Here is a 13797-nt window from a genome sequence, read left to right on the forward strand (position 1 = left end):
TAAGCTCTCTACCCCTCCTCACAGTTCTTAGACAAGGTGAGTCCCATTTGGGCCCCCTACCAACTCCAGGTTGTCTTGCCTTTGCCTGGAGGCTCCTTTTCTAGATACCTACATGAATTTCCCGGACCTCTTTAAGGTCCTTACTCAAATATCACTTTCTTAGTGAAGTTTTTCCTGGTAACTTTTCCCTGCTTTATTTTCACTAGAATATTTACCACTATTTGATGCATACTTTTTATTGACTCTCTCCATTGACAAGAACGCCATCTCCATGAAGAAAGGGTCTTTTGTTTGTTCTGAGTCTGAATCCCACCTCCTAGAAATATTCCTGGCACATAGTAGGTGTTTAATAAATATTTGCTGAAAGGAGAATGAGGAAAATATGTAGGTGTGGTAGATTGCACCAGAAATACAAGCTTATTACTTGACAATTTTTTTTTTTACATGGGCTGCACCGGAAATCAAACCCAGGTCCTCTGCCATGGCAGACAAGCATTCTTGCCTGCTGAGCCACCGTGGCCCACCCATACTTGACAAATTTGAACACTTAGCTGAGGTCTATGATTTATTTCATACAACATAAAATATTCCTCTTATCTTTTATTACCATAGCATTTATAGTTGTTTCTTTTTATTACTAATATTGTTTATTTGTGCTGACAATTTCTCCTTTATAATTCTTGTTAGATTTTTTTACTCTTTGTTACAAAAAGTAAATTGCATCTTTGCCAATCCTCTGTAATTTCTATGATAATATATATTTTTACATTTTGTAAAATATAAATATAAAAATCTATATTTTATAATATGTATGTTCTATAATATATTTCATAGCATTATGCAATATATTTTCTGAGTATTATAAGATAAATATTTTTGCTCAATTATGGCCTCTATCTTTAAGCCAACTCTGCAAATATACTTGTTACCCTCCCCACTGTGAGGGACATAACTCTCAAGGATGACCCTGGTGCAAGCACCATGGGGTTGAGAATTCCTTCTTGACCAAAAGAGGAAAAAGAAATGAAACAAAATAAAAGTTTTTTGTGGCTAAGAGATTTCTAATAGAGTCAAGAAGTCATTTTGCTCTTGTACCAGCTTCAGCCAGATATTGCAAATTGCCGCAGTATGCCAAGGCCCCACCAAAAGTACTCTGAAGACCCTAAAGAATACCTTGGGCTACATCTAAGATTCTATAAAAGTTTTACTTAGTAGGTATATTTTTTTCAGAAACTTAAAAAATTGTTCAGATGCCAGAGAAGCCCTGAAACCCAGAGATACCAGCCTCTCCAAGAACATCAAACGGTTTCATTATTCTCCTCCTAAAGTCAACACCTCTTTCCAGCATGAAGAAGTTAAAATTGTCATTGTCCATATATTTCTGAAGATTGAGAAAATAATCAAGTGTGTGGAAGGAGATGTAACTGAGGAATTAAGATTTAACAAATGATAATGACTATAAACTCATTATATAGATATTTCTTTTTAGATTCTAATGTATTAAAATAGCTGGAATGAAACACCTGAAGTTGTTGATCTGTAATCCTGGATCTTTGATAATGATTGTATAACTATGTAGATTTTATTGTGGGATTGATGCTTCCTTTATCCAGTGTATGGATAGATGAGTAATAAAATAAACACATGCATAAAAAAAAACAGGTATGGAATATGGGAAAAATTATGTAACTATGGACAATAGTTATTGTACTACTTTAATAATCTTTCATCAAGTGTAATAAATGTAACTACTGTTAAAAAATAGTATAATTACAAAATATAAGTATAATGTAATTATACTATAATATCATATGACATATTCTATCTTGTTAACTTTTCTCATTATTATCCCTTGTTCCTTGTATTTTCCTGAAATTAATTTGTTGAGACTCAATTTATGTCCTGGTGATTGGTCATAATTTTGGTACCTATTGCATGTGTTAATTGAAAGTAACATGTATTTTTTTTTTTAAGTTCTTTTTTTCTGTCTTTTTTTTTTTTACATGGACAGGTACTGGGAATTGAACCCAGGTGCTCTTTGCCTGCTGAGCCACCATGGCCTGCCCCACATCCCATAAGTTCTTTTTTTTTTAAATACATGGGCAGGCACCGGGAATCGAACCTGGGTCCTCTGGCATTCCAGGCAAGCGTTCTTGCCTGCTGAGCCACCATGGCCCGTAACATGTATTTTTTAACCATGTTCTTACATGTCCACTAGATAAAACTTGTTATCTACGTTTCTATAGCCTTTGTGATTTTCTGTTTCTTTACTTAATTTGTAAAATACTAAAAGAAATGTATTAGAAGTTTTCCCTGTAGGTTAGTTTATCAAACTCTCCTTTTAATTCTGTCATGTTTTGGTGTTTAGTTTGATGATATATTATTTTGTGCATGCAAGTTTCGAAGATTATACCCATACCATTCAATGAAACTTTTATCATTATGTATTAATACATTATATCTAGAAATGCATTTTTCTCTTAAATTCTATTTTGCCTGATATGAATATTGCTATGGCAGCATTGTTTCAACTATCTTGACCTGAATATTTCACCACATTTTACCTTAATATATTTAGTGTCTTTGTAGCACCAACTGTATAACTATATATGCCAACCTGGTAAAATACCTTTCTAGATTTTTTGTTTGTTTATTCTTTTCTTTATTCCACCTCTAAGCCCTCTTTTCTCATGGGCAACCACTCTAATTCATTTGCTGTGTATCCTTTCCATTTGCGTGTTTCCTCTAAAACGCATATTGTTATTTTATGTGTACTAATTTGCATGAATAATATTGTGTGATACAACTTGTTTTCTTTCTCATTTCACTTAGTAATATGGTTTTAAGCTTCCTCCACATTGTGCATCTCTAAGTCAGAGCTTCAAATTATTCCACAGTATCTTACCTTGTGCACAACCATTTTTTAGCTGTTTATCCTGCAGTGGTGAACATCAAGGGAGACTTCAACTCCTCCCCTCTACAAGCAACAGTGCAACAAACAGCTTCATAATATTTTCTTAGACATCTATGTGAGGATAGCTTTAGAAATTAGGTCTGACAGCAAAATTTTTGCAGATAGTGCTATATTTTAAACTTGTCTCAATGCTGCCAAACTGCTCTGCAGCATGTCTGCAATAATCTACATTTTCCAGAATAGTGCATGTGGTTTGGTTTCTATGTATCTCCATTCCTGCTAACACTTGACATTATACGGCTTCCTAATTTTTGCAAGTCTGATTTCTGTATAGCAGTGTGCCATTTTTTGCTGTAATGTGTATTTTTTCTGATTATTATTCAATTTGAGCGTCTTTTCGTCTTTTGCTAGACTTTAGGTTAACTATCGTCATATCCTTCACTGATATTTCAGTTGGATTAATTGCTTTTCTTCAGTATTTGTAAGATTTTATTGCATATTTGAGATATTGTACCCACTGGACTTTGGAGATTACACGTATCTTATCCCAGTATAACTTTTCCCTGTATATTTGGTTGAAGAGAACTCCTTAAGTTTGATATCATTAAATTTCCCTTTTGTCATTATGTTGTCTAAATTTGAAGTTTTAGTTAAAAAATACTCCTCTTCTGCTTAAGTCAGAAAAAAATTCTCCTACATTGTTTTCTATTAATTTCTAAACTTTAATTTCACATTTAAGTCTTTAATATACTCAAAAACACCACTTTTGTCTATGGCATTATGTAGAACTTTTTTATTTTTTTCCATTCAATAAATCAATTTTCTCAACATATCTTTAAAAATCCCATCTTTTCTCCATTGAACTGTGGTGGCGTCTTTATCAGATGCTAACTTTTTCATTTATGTATAAGTCCATTTCTGGCATCTCCACCCTGTTCTATTTGCCTATTAGGGCCAATAAATACATATATATGTATATATATATATATTTTTTGTTTGTTTGTTTTAATACATATGTATTTTTTATCATGATTTTGAAATATGTCAACATTGAACAGGTAATGTATTCCAATTTGCTCTTTACTTGAAAAGTTGATTTAGAGAGTCTTCACTTATGTAATGCTACACATAATTTCAGTCCTTTTTCCCTGCAGGTAAGTTGCACACCTAAAAACAGGCATTATATTTACATGTATTTTAGCCAAATTTGGTTCACACTGCACCTTATTTTGAACCTATTTTCCTCACTGATCATTTCCTTATTCCCTTAGGTTTTCTCATATATAGCTGCTAATCACTCTCCTGCATTTCATCATAGTTTATATGTTCCATATTTTAAAAACCAATTTCTTATTGGCAACCCTTTAGATTGTTTCCAATTTTTCACGATTATAAATTATACTGCGAAGAACAGCTTTGCACATGCATCTTTTTTAAACGTCTGTGATTGATTCCTTAAGACAAATTGCCAGAAATAAAATTCCTTCATCAAAGGTTTCGAAATTTTGTGAAACTTCCTCTTCATGCCACCTAATTGCCCTTCAGCTTGTTTCTTCTGAGATATTTTCATCCTAAGAGCATGGAGTGCCCATTTCTTTGTACTTTATAATATTGAAAATTGTTGTTATAATTGTGATAAAAGTTTCTACTTTTACAAGGAAAAAGTATGGGGGAAAATAATGGGATTATTGCTAGTGAATATGGAACATTTTAAGAATACTGGCCTTTTTGCATTTATGAGTGCATTTATTTCCTGTATTTAGCGTTCTTTTGAGGTGCTCATCTTTTTCTTATCTATTTTAGAAAGTTTAGTTTTTAATGTTTAAAGGATACTGTGATTAATTCATCCACATATTTGTATGCAAATGTCAGTAATGTTTTCTAATTTGTCAGTTGCCTTTTATTTTTGTAGTTTGTTTCTATGCAGATACTTATTTGAATTTTTTTTCCTTTCTAATTATTTTGTCTGTGTTAATGTTTAGAAGGCTTTTTCCCTCCCTGATATTAGTCAAATATTGTTCTTTATGTTCCTCTAATTTTTTAATGCTTTTACTTTTACATCTAAAATGATCCATTTCAGTTTTGTTGTTATGGTCTTATATGCAGATTTTATTTTATAGATTTTGGGCATTTTTATGTTCAAGGGTTATTTCTTACATTTTCTTTTTTTTTTCGTATGCTGTATGGTGGGAGTCATATTTCATTCTTTTTACGTGTGACTATCCTGTTATTGCAGCACCATTTGTGAATTTTTTTGTTTTTTTGTTTTTGGAATGTGCACTGCCTGGAAATCAAACCTGGGTCTCCCTCATGGCAGGTGAGAATTCTACCAATGAACTACCCTTGCACTCCCTGCATTAAGTTTTAAGACATATTAAAACTACTTAGCTATACTACTCTAAGCTTAACTGATATCATTGTCCCAAGTCAATCTACCGTGCCAATGTCTCCCCAATCTTGGGTTATTTGACTTGAATTATTGCTCATTTAACCAAAGTGCATCTCTGAGTAATTACTCTTTTTGAAAGTTAGAACATTCTATTTCTACCCACATGGCCAAACATGGCAAATATTTAACTGAAAATGAAACATCTGGCTCCCAGTCTTTTCCCACAAAGCTTTGTTAGACATCAATCCATTTTCTTGTGGCAATTATTATTATGGAGAAATGTGAGGCTGATTTTATTTATTTATTTGTTTTGTCTGTTGATTTATTGGAAACTTTTTCCTTACCTCAAAGCCTATGATTTTTTAACTTGGAATTAAAACATGCCAGAATATGTCAATATATTGTTTTTTCCCATTATTTTTAATGGTCAGTTACCTTTATCAGTTTTTGGAGGCTACGAACAACTCAGAAAAGTTATCTTTTATTTATTTGTTTATCTACTTGCTCATCCATACATTCATCAACCCATTCATTAATTCAACAAATATTTATTCTGTGACTATTACGTGCCAGGTGCTGCAGATAGCATATATATGACAAATTTCTCAGTCTTGGCACTATTGAAATTTTGGATTGGATATTTCTTGATTATTGGAGGCTGTCCTATGCATTATTGGATGTTTAGCAGTATCCCTGGCTAATAATCAGTAGAAGCTATAACACCCCTCATCCCCATCCTAGGTATGACACCAAAAATATCTCCATAAATTACCAAATGTGTCTTAGGTTGCAAAATTGCCTCTGGTTGGTTGATCACCACCACCACAGAGAATGAAATTCAGTGCCTGCCTTCAGAATAATTGAGGAGAGACAGAAAATAAACAAATGAATTAATACACAGTATTTTGTTTGGATATTAGTGCTATGGAGAAAAGTAAGGCAGGATTTTTAGGAGAGAGGGTAACTGGGGGACAGGATGTGGCACATGTGGAAGGTCTGAGAGTTTTGGAAGAGACCTGAAGGAAGTGAGGTCATGGAAGTATCTGAGTTATCTGGTACTTGAGAAGGGAGGGTGCTTGATGTGAGTCTTGAATGAATGAGGCCAGTGTAGCTGGGTCCAAAGAGTAACATTGTGGGCTAGGCCAGGGCATTTGATTTTACTCTGAGAAGCAAAACCACTGGAAGGAGTGGCACTTTCATTTTCTTTGAGTATGGTTTGTTTTTCCCCCATGTTCTTTACTTCTTGGCTCCCTATTATATATAGAATTACTTTCTGGCTCTTTTTCTGTTTATTTTATATGTTTATATATTTGCTTATTTTAAGAATTTTAGACTTTTCTCCTGCTCTTTACGATATTTTCTTGGATATTTGTTCTACTATCTTGAGTTAGTTTTTGAATGTTCAATCAACTATTCCCTGTTCAGCAACCATAGTCTTTTGTTTCCACTTGATCTTTCTTGACCTGAGATTGCTTTATCTTCATGATGATCTTTGATAATTTCATATATACCACAGGCCCTTGGTTGCTGTTGAAGATGTGATTCAGAGAATTTATCACCTTTTCCCAAAGAAAATCTGTTTTATAATAGACCTCTGCATTGATTTCACCACTTTGCATCTTGTTTTCCAGCTAATCATTTTAAATGTATATTTCTAGAGAAGACAACCTGTGCTTTTCAAACAAGAACTCAAGCATATGGATTTTACCCAAATCGAAATTGATAGGGAAAAGTCAAAATATATTTACAGTAAATTTAATTTTCCTTTCAGAATCTTCATGTCTGTGAATTTCCCTCATATCTGCTATTATACCACAAAGTTAGGTAGGGAAAATGTTCTCTCATCATTTCTATGAAGTATGGTTGAAACGATGTGAGATCAGAGAGAAGGGCTTCTGTCACTCCATGTTCCATTTTGTTGTAGCTCCAGATCTCTCAGAATTGCCTGTGGGTCCAGATGTGCTCCCAGTACCCCTCACTTGCAATTTTTGTATCTCCTAAGTGGGGATAATTACTGGGCTTCTAATCCATCTCCTTTATTTCCTTCCCAGGGAAGTTGTTTTCGTCTTTCTTCAATTCTGCCCTGTCTGTACCATTTGCAGCAGAAAATTCTGCGTGGATCATTTTCACTTTCCTAGTTTTCTGGCATCAATGGGGTTTTTCCTCTCTTTTTTGTATTTTATTATTTCAGTAATCACCCAAGACAGCATAAATCACCCCTGTGCCAACTTTTCTACTTTAACTGGTAGATTCTTTATCTTAATCCATCTATTTGTTTCAGTGGGTATAAATTTCTTTATGGAATCCACAGAGCACTACCCAGTATTTGAATGAAAATCATTTGACACCACTGAAAAATGAAGGAACAAATTATAGAGTAGAATGGCTGCTAAGCTGCAAATCTCAAAAGAAAGCTTTGATAACTAAACAGCTCCAGAAGAGAGTTGATTTTTTCAACACAGTGTATTAAACACTGATTTTGATAACTCTGCTTTGACCAGGACTGTAAGGACCTTTGCACCCTGTGTGCTGTTAGACTGGCAAAATCAGAGGTTTGAATAGCATTTTGAATCTTCTGATGTCCCATTTTTTTCTCTTTTGAGCTGTGAATACTTCCTAAATGTGGAATTGTCCTCTCTTAAATTAAAATAGATTTAATTGTTTGATTTATAATTATAAAGAAAATTTTAAAAATGGTAAATATTTGAAGGAAAAAGTTAAAAACAATCTCTATTTCAAGTTTGGCATTTTAATAAAGTTATTTTTGTGTATTTTCTCATTATTTCTCTCTTACCTATAAAGTGCCATATTATTATACATAATTATTTTTTAAACCATTTTTTGTTGTGAAATATAACATTTGTACAAAAAAGTACTAAATTTCAAAGTACAAGAACAAATAGTTGCAGAACATATTTCAAAGTTTGATATGGGTTGCAGTTCCACAATTTCAGATTTTTCTTTCTAGCTGTTCTAAGACACTGGAGACTAAAAGCAATATCAATGTAATGATTCAGCAATCATACTCATTTGTTATATCCTGTCTTCTCTGTTATAACTCCTCCTTTTCTATTGACCCTTCTTATCTTTAGGGATATTTGGGCTATGCCCTTTCTACTTTTTCATATACATGATTATTTCTTTAAACTCCTGTTTTCCCTCTCAACTAAACTGGATATGTCTTCATAAAGATAAATAAGTCTCATATTTATCTCAGATGATGAAAATTATTCATTTGAGAGATGCGCCATAATTTATTTCTTGTTTTCATTGATCTAGGGGTTATTTATGAAGAAAACGTGGTTCCAATATATTTCTTTCCATATCCATCTATTTATATTTATCCAATTATCACTATAGGAAAAATTCCTGAAATTACTTCGCTAGGACAAAAGCGAAGGTCATATAAACAGGCACACCCATACCTATACATATATACATATACAGATGTGTGTGTATGTGTGTATCTATGTACCATATGCATATTTGTATACATGTATATATATATAATATATACTTATGTCAATTCCCTTTCTGAAGGATATATTTATTGATCCACATTTAACTTATTGTAAACACTATCATTTTATAGAATTGGCTCTTAAAAACAATTTCCCAAAACAACCTTAAGATGACTGCAGCAATTCATCCTCAAATCACTAAAGCAAAGAGTTCAGACCTATGAACTTATGACCTTCTCCTATGTCTGAGACCCCATCATCAATACATTACAGTAATGAGAAAGGAACTCAGTCTGGATATATATATATAATTTTTTCTTTTTCTTTTTTTGGCATGGGCAGGCTCCAGGAATTGAACTTGGGTCTCTGGCATGGCAGGTGAGAATTCTGTCACTGAGCCACCGTTGCACTGCCCTGGATGTATATATATATTTTAAATAAGTGATTACATGCTTAATGAGCTTTTAGCTTCTTTATATGCTGTGGGTAGAAGAACTTGTTTCCACAGTAATTTTCTCTAGAACATCTATTCAGAGGTTATTCACTTATGATGCTCTCTTTAAGTACTTCTAGTCATGCTAGAGGGATGCATCTGCCAAATATATAAATTCATTCCTTTCATGGGAAATTCATTGCTCAAGGGAAAAACCTGCTGTTAATGAATGTGAGAGTTATGACAAAGATAATCTGATTTGATTTTTTGCTTTCAATCATATTTGAGGGAGAAACCAGGAGTATAGTTATTTAGCAGAAGTTTTATAGGCATTGAACTATAATCTTAAAAATAATATGGTTTGGTTATAAGAGTTATGGTATATAATCATATATGATGTGCATAATGTATGGGTTTTATTTGTAATAATCAAAGACCATGGTGACTGAAGCGAAGCATCTTTGCAAACTCCGATGGTGTGACCTTTCCATTCAAAAATGGATACTTGGTCCCCTGAGCACCTCTTCAGGATTACACATGAAGCAACTGTCTTGAGTTTCTGTGAAATCCATGGAACGAGAGCTGTAGACAAAAGGTCCAGAGGCATTGATTTTTCTGACTAAAATCATGTCTTTTTCTCTCTAATGAATTCGGGGCTTTTTGCTAACTATCGAATATAAGAAATGCTCTTCACTTTCTATGGGCTCATGGGGGTGTTTCAAGGTCTCAGAAATGCAGAGGAGCATTCTATTGTTACAGCTTTGGGAGCTAATGGTCCAATTAGGTTGCCAACTGTTTGGCTGCCACCGTTAAGGGTGCCACTGACCTTTCCTTCTACGATGATTTTCTATCTCTTTCTGACTTTGCAAAAAGTACATTCTCTTTGGGTACCTTGAGTTGTATGCTTAAAGTCTGTTATATCTCATTCTGTTTGCAGACGTACCCTTTGATAAGAGAAGGCAATCAAAAGATTTCTCTCTCTCTCTTTTTTTTCCATCAGAGGGTAAAGGTGAAGGAAGAGGGTGGGGGAGCTAGAAAGTGGGGAGAACTCAGCTTCCATGAAATGTAAGTTAAAATGCCATGGAGTTAGGATTCAAGTCCCAGTCTGCTGGAAAAAAAAAAGTGAAAATAGTATAGATTTTGAATTGTTTCTGCCTGTTATTTCTGTGATGCAGCTGCTTAATGTCAATGATTACACATTAATAAATTAGACAGACTCTTTATGTCAAAATAAAAACTAGAAGGATCTATCATCTCTTTGTTATATAAATGGAAACCAGTAATATAGCTCCAACATACTTCAACCCTAAAATCTTCCTCTGCTGATTATTGGGGCACTAATCCTTCTCCCCAGGAGTGAGGTTGTGATGATGGAAACGCATGAAGTTTCTCAGTCCCCTTTCTCTCTCTCTTTTCTAAGAGAGTGTATCTGACATCTGCTCACTGGAATAAGTGGTGAATTTTGCAGGTGGGAGACAAGTTCTTCGGATGGTTCCCTGGCTTTTTGTACTGTTATAGTCTTCTGGGCCACATAATCACCTCAGCAGCTAAAGAGAATTGTACCTCTCCCTGCATAAATGCATATGCACACAAAATATTTGCATACAATTTTGGGGCTTTTGTGGACTTCCCAGAGACTCAACCGTGAGCCCCAACATAAGACCCTTGGTTGCAGAGTGAGCAAGGTTTCTGAGAGTGGATATCAACCGCTGCGCATACCTGCACTACTTCACTTTGACTGATAGGCCTCTGTTAGCTACAAGATTGATAAATTGATACATTTCATCCTTCTCCAGCACCCCATGTTGAAAAAACTAACAACACTTTTCCCATCCTTCAAAAATCTGATCAGGGAAGTCTGGGTTTTTTAGTGATTGTGCCTGTGATGGTTTATGATTTAATTCACCCCTTCTTACTTTTCCCCTTTCAACCAAAGTCACTGCAGAAATACAGGAGGCCATATAACACTATTTCTTGAATTCGGGAGTAATTCGCCAGTAAATATGCACTACAAGAAACACTAAAAGAAGTCTTTTCCGGAAACTATACCAGTTACAAACCAAAATCTACAGAAAGAAATGAAGGTACAGGAAGTGGTAAATGTGTGGGTAAATATAAAAGATTATTTTTTATTAATTTATTTAAAGTCTGTTGATAGTTACATATAGATAGCAAAAAGTACTAACAGTATGCTATGAGGTATATAACATATGGGGAAGTAAATAATTGTCAGTAGCTAAAAGGGAGGAAGAGGTAGATAAATTTATACTGTTATAAAGTTCTTATATTATATGTTAGGTGGCCTGTGATAAAATAATGATGGATATTGTAATTTCCAGAGTGAGCACTTCTGAAAAAATTGAAAAAAGATAATAGAGAAGATAAAATGGAATACTAAAAATCACACAATTAATATAAAAGAAAGCAGAGTAAGAGGAGCAAAGAAAAAAAAACTCTATATGGGACAGATATAAAATAATATAAAATATCAGACTTAACCCAACCATATAAAAAGCTACAGTAAAGTACAATGACCTTCATTAAAAAATCAACGAATGTCAAACTGAATAAAACAGAAACCACAACAACACGTGATATTTAGAGACATGGATAAAATAAACATAAAAAGGATGTGAAAACATACACAAGGTAAACAGTAACCCTAAAAAAGCTTTAGTAACTATACTGGCATCATTCAAAGTAGACTTCAAGACATGGGATATTATCAAACTGAAGGAGGAACATTTATAATGATAAAAGAGACAATTCACAAAATCACATAATCCTAAAATCTATGCACTAGGCACAACTAAAAAGTTGACTACAGTTTCCCAGGGGCCAGGGTGGGGCCAGGGAATGGGGAGTTAATTCTTAAATCGTACAAAGTTTCTTTTTGGGGTTGATGGAAATTTTCTGGTAATAGATGGTCATGATGATAGCACAACACTGTGAATGTCATTAACAGCACTGAATTATACATATTTGAATGTGATTGGTTAAAAGGTGAAATTTTAGGTTGCATATATGTTACTAGAATGATTGTTTTTTTTTAAAACAGCAACCATAAGACTGAACGATGAAAACGAGGAACCCTAATGTAAATCATGGACTATGATTAATAGCACAATTATAATAATCATCACTTGTAACAAATGTACCTCTCTAATGCAAGAAGTTAATAATGAGGGTAGGTATATGGAAGCTGTATTTTCTGCATGAAAACCTATAGCTTTTTTGTAAATCCATACCTTCTCTAAATATAAAAACAAAAAAACACAAGAAAAAGTTAAATAAATCCGTAATTGCCCACTATAGGAAATTTTAATTTATAGAAATAAGTACACAAAAAATAAGTAAAAATTAGGAAATACAATAAACGATAAAGAACTTGACCTAAAAGACTCATAGAAAAGTTTACCTGCTAAAACTTGTACAGTGTTTCAAATTCACACGCAACCTACTTCAAGAAAGAAGATGAAGGGACATTTCCCAAAAGGTTATATGAGGGCAACATAATTCTGACAACAAAAACTGACAAGGGCATTATAAGGAAAGAAAATTGCTGACTGTGGCTGAGTGATAAAATGATTTATCAATATATTTCAAAGGTTTGGAATTGTAGAGTGTTTTCTCTGATTTCTAAATCGCATGTTAGAGAATAAGCACCACACTTAGCAATGGACCAAGGAATAAATTTTAAGGGATATTATAAAATATTTCCAATTTAATTTTGAGGTAAATACAACATATAAATACTTTTGAGATGCAGCAAATGTAACATTTAGAGGGAACCATATTTAATGTTAATATTATAAAAGACAATTATGTTTACTCTCACCACTTCTATTAACAATAGATTGAAGGTCACAGCTAATGCAATAAGGCAAAAAACAAAAAAAGAAATTAAAACATTAAATACTGGAAAGGATGATTAAAACACTTTATTCACAAACAATATGATTGAGTATATTAAAAATCCTACAGAATCTACAAATAAAAACCATTTATTCTAGGGACAGGCAACGGTGGCTCTGTGGCAGAGTTCTCACATGCCTTGCCGGAGACCCAGGTTTGATTCTCGGTGCCTGCCCATGGATTACATGCAAAAAAAAAAAAAAAAAAAAGAAACAAACAAACCATTTATTCTAATAAAAAATTTACTAAGGTTGCAGAACACAAGATCAGTATACAAAAATTATTTGCATTTACATACAATAGCAACAAAGAATTGGCAAATAGAATTTAAATACCATCTACAACACCATCAAATATACTAAGTAATAAATTTATTAAAAAATGTGAAAAAGCCTATTATGTATACTCTAAAATATTGAAGAGAGTGATTAAGATATATTAAATAAATTGAGTAATATACCAGGTTCATGGGTTGGACTAAGTACTTTAAATTTTCTCCCAAACTTGATGTACATATCCAGTGCAATCCTAATCAAAATCTTTGAACTGAAATTGACAGACTCTTCTAAAAGTTATAGGCAAATGCAAAGTACCTAAAATAGCCAAACAAAATTGAAAAAGAAGAACAAAATTGAAGGAATTGTGATACTGGATTTTGAAACTTGCTCTAAGGCTACAGTGATTA

At 33.3% G+C, this 13797-nt stretch overlaps 1 long non-coding RNA gene across 1 annotated transcript in view; it reads left to right on the forward strand.

The window, feature by feature from the left end:
* LOC143684879 (uncharacterized) overlaps window positions 1-11275 on the forward strand; it is a 47442-nt gene extending 36167 nt beyond the window's left edge. The window contains exons 3-4 of the long non-coding RNA XR_013176234.1: window positions 10198-10262; window positions 11134-11275. This is a non-coding gene — a long non-coding RNA (uncharacterized LOC143684879). The remainder of the gene's footprint in view (window positions 1-10197; window positions 10263-11133) is intronic.
* The last annotated feature ends 2522 nt before the right edge of the window (window positions 11276-13797 follow it).

This window comes from Tamandua tetradactyla, chromosome 1, assembly GCF_023851605.1.
Source record: "Tamandua tetradactyla isolate mTamTet1 chromosome 1, mTamTet1.pri, whole genome shotgun sequence".
Taxonomy (NCBI): Eukaryota; Metazoa; Chordata; class Mammalia; order Pilosa; family Myrmecophagidae; genus Tamandua; species Tamandua tetradactyla.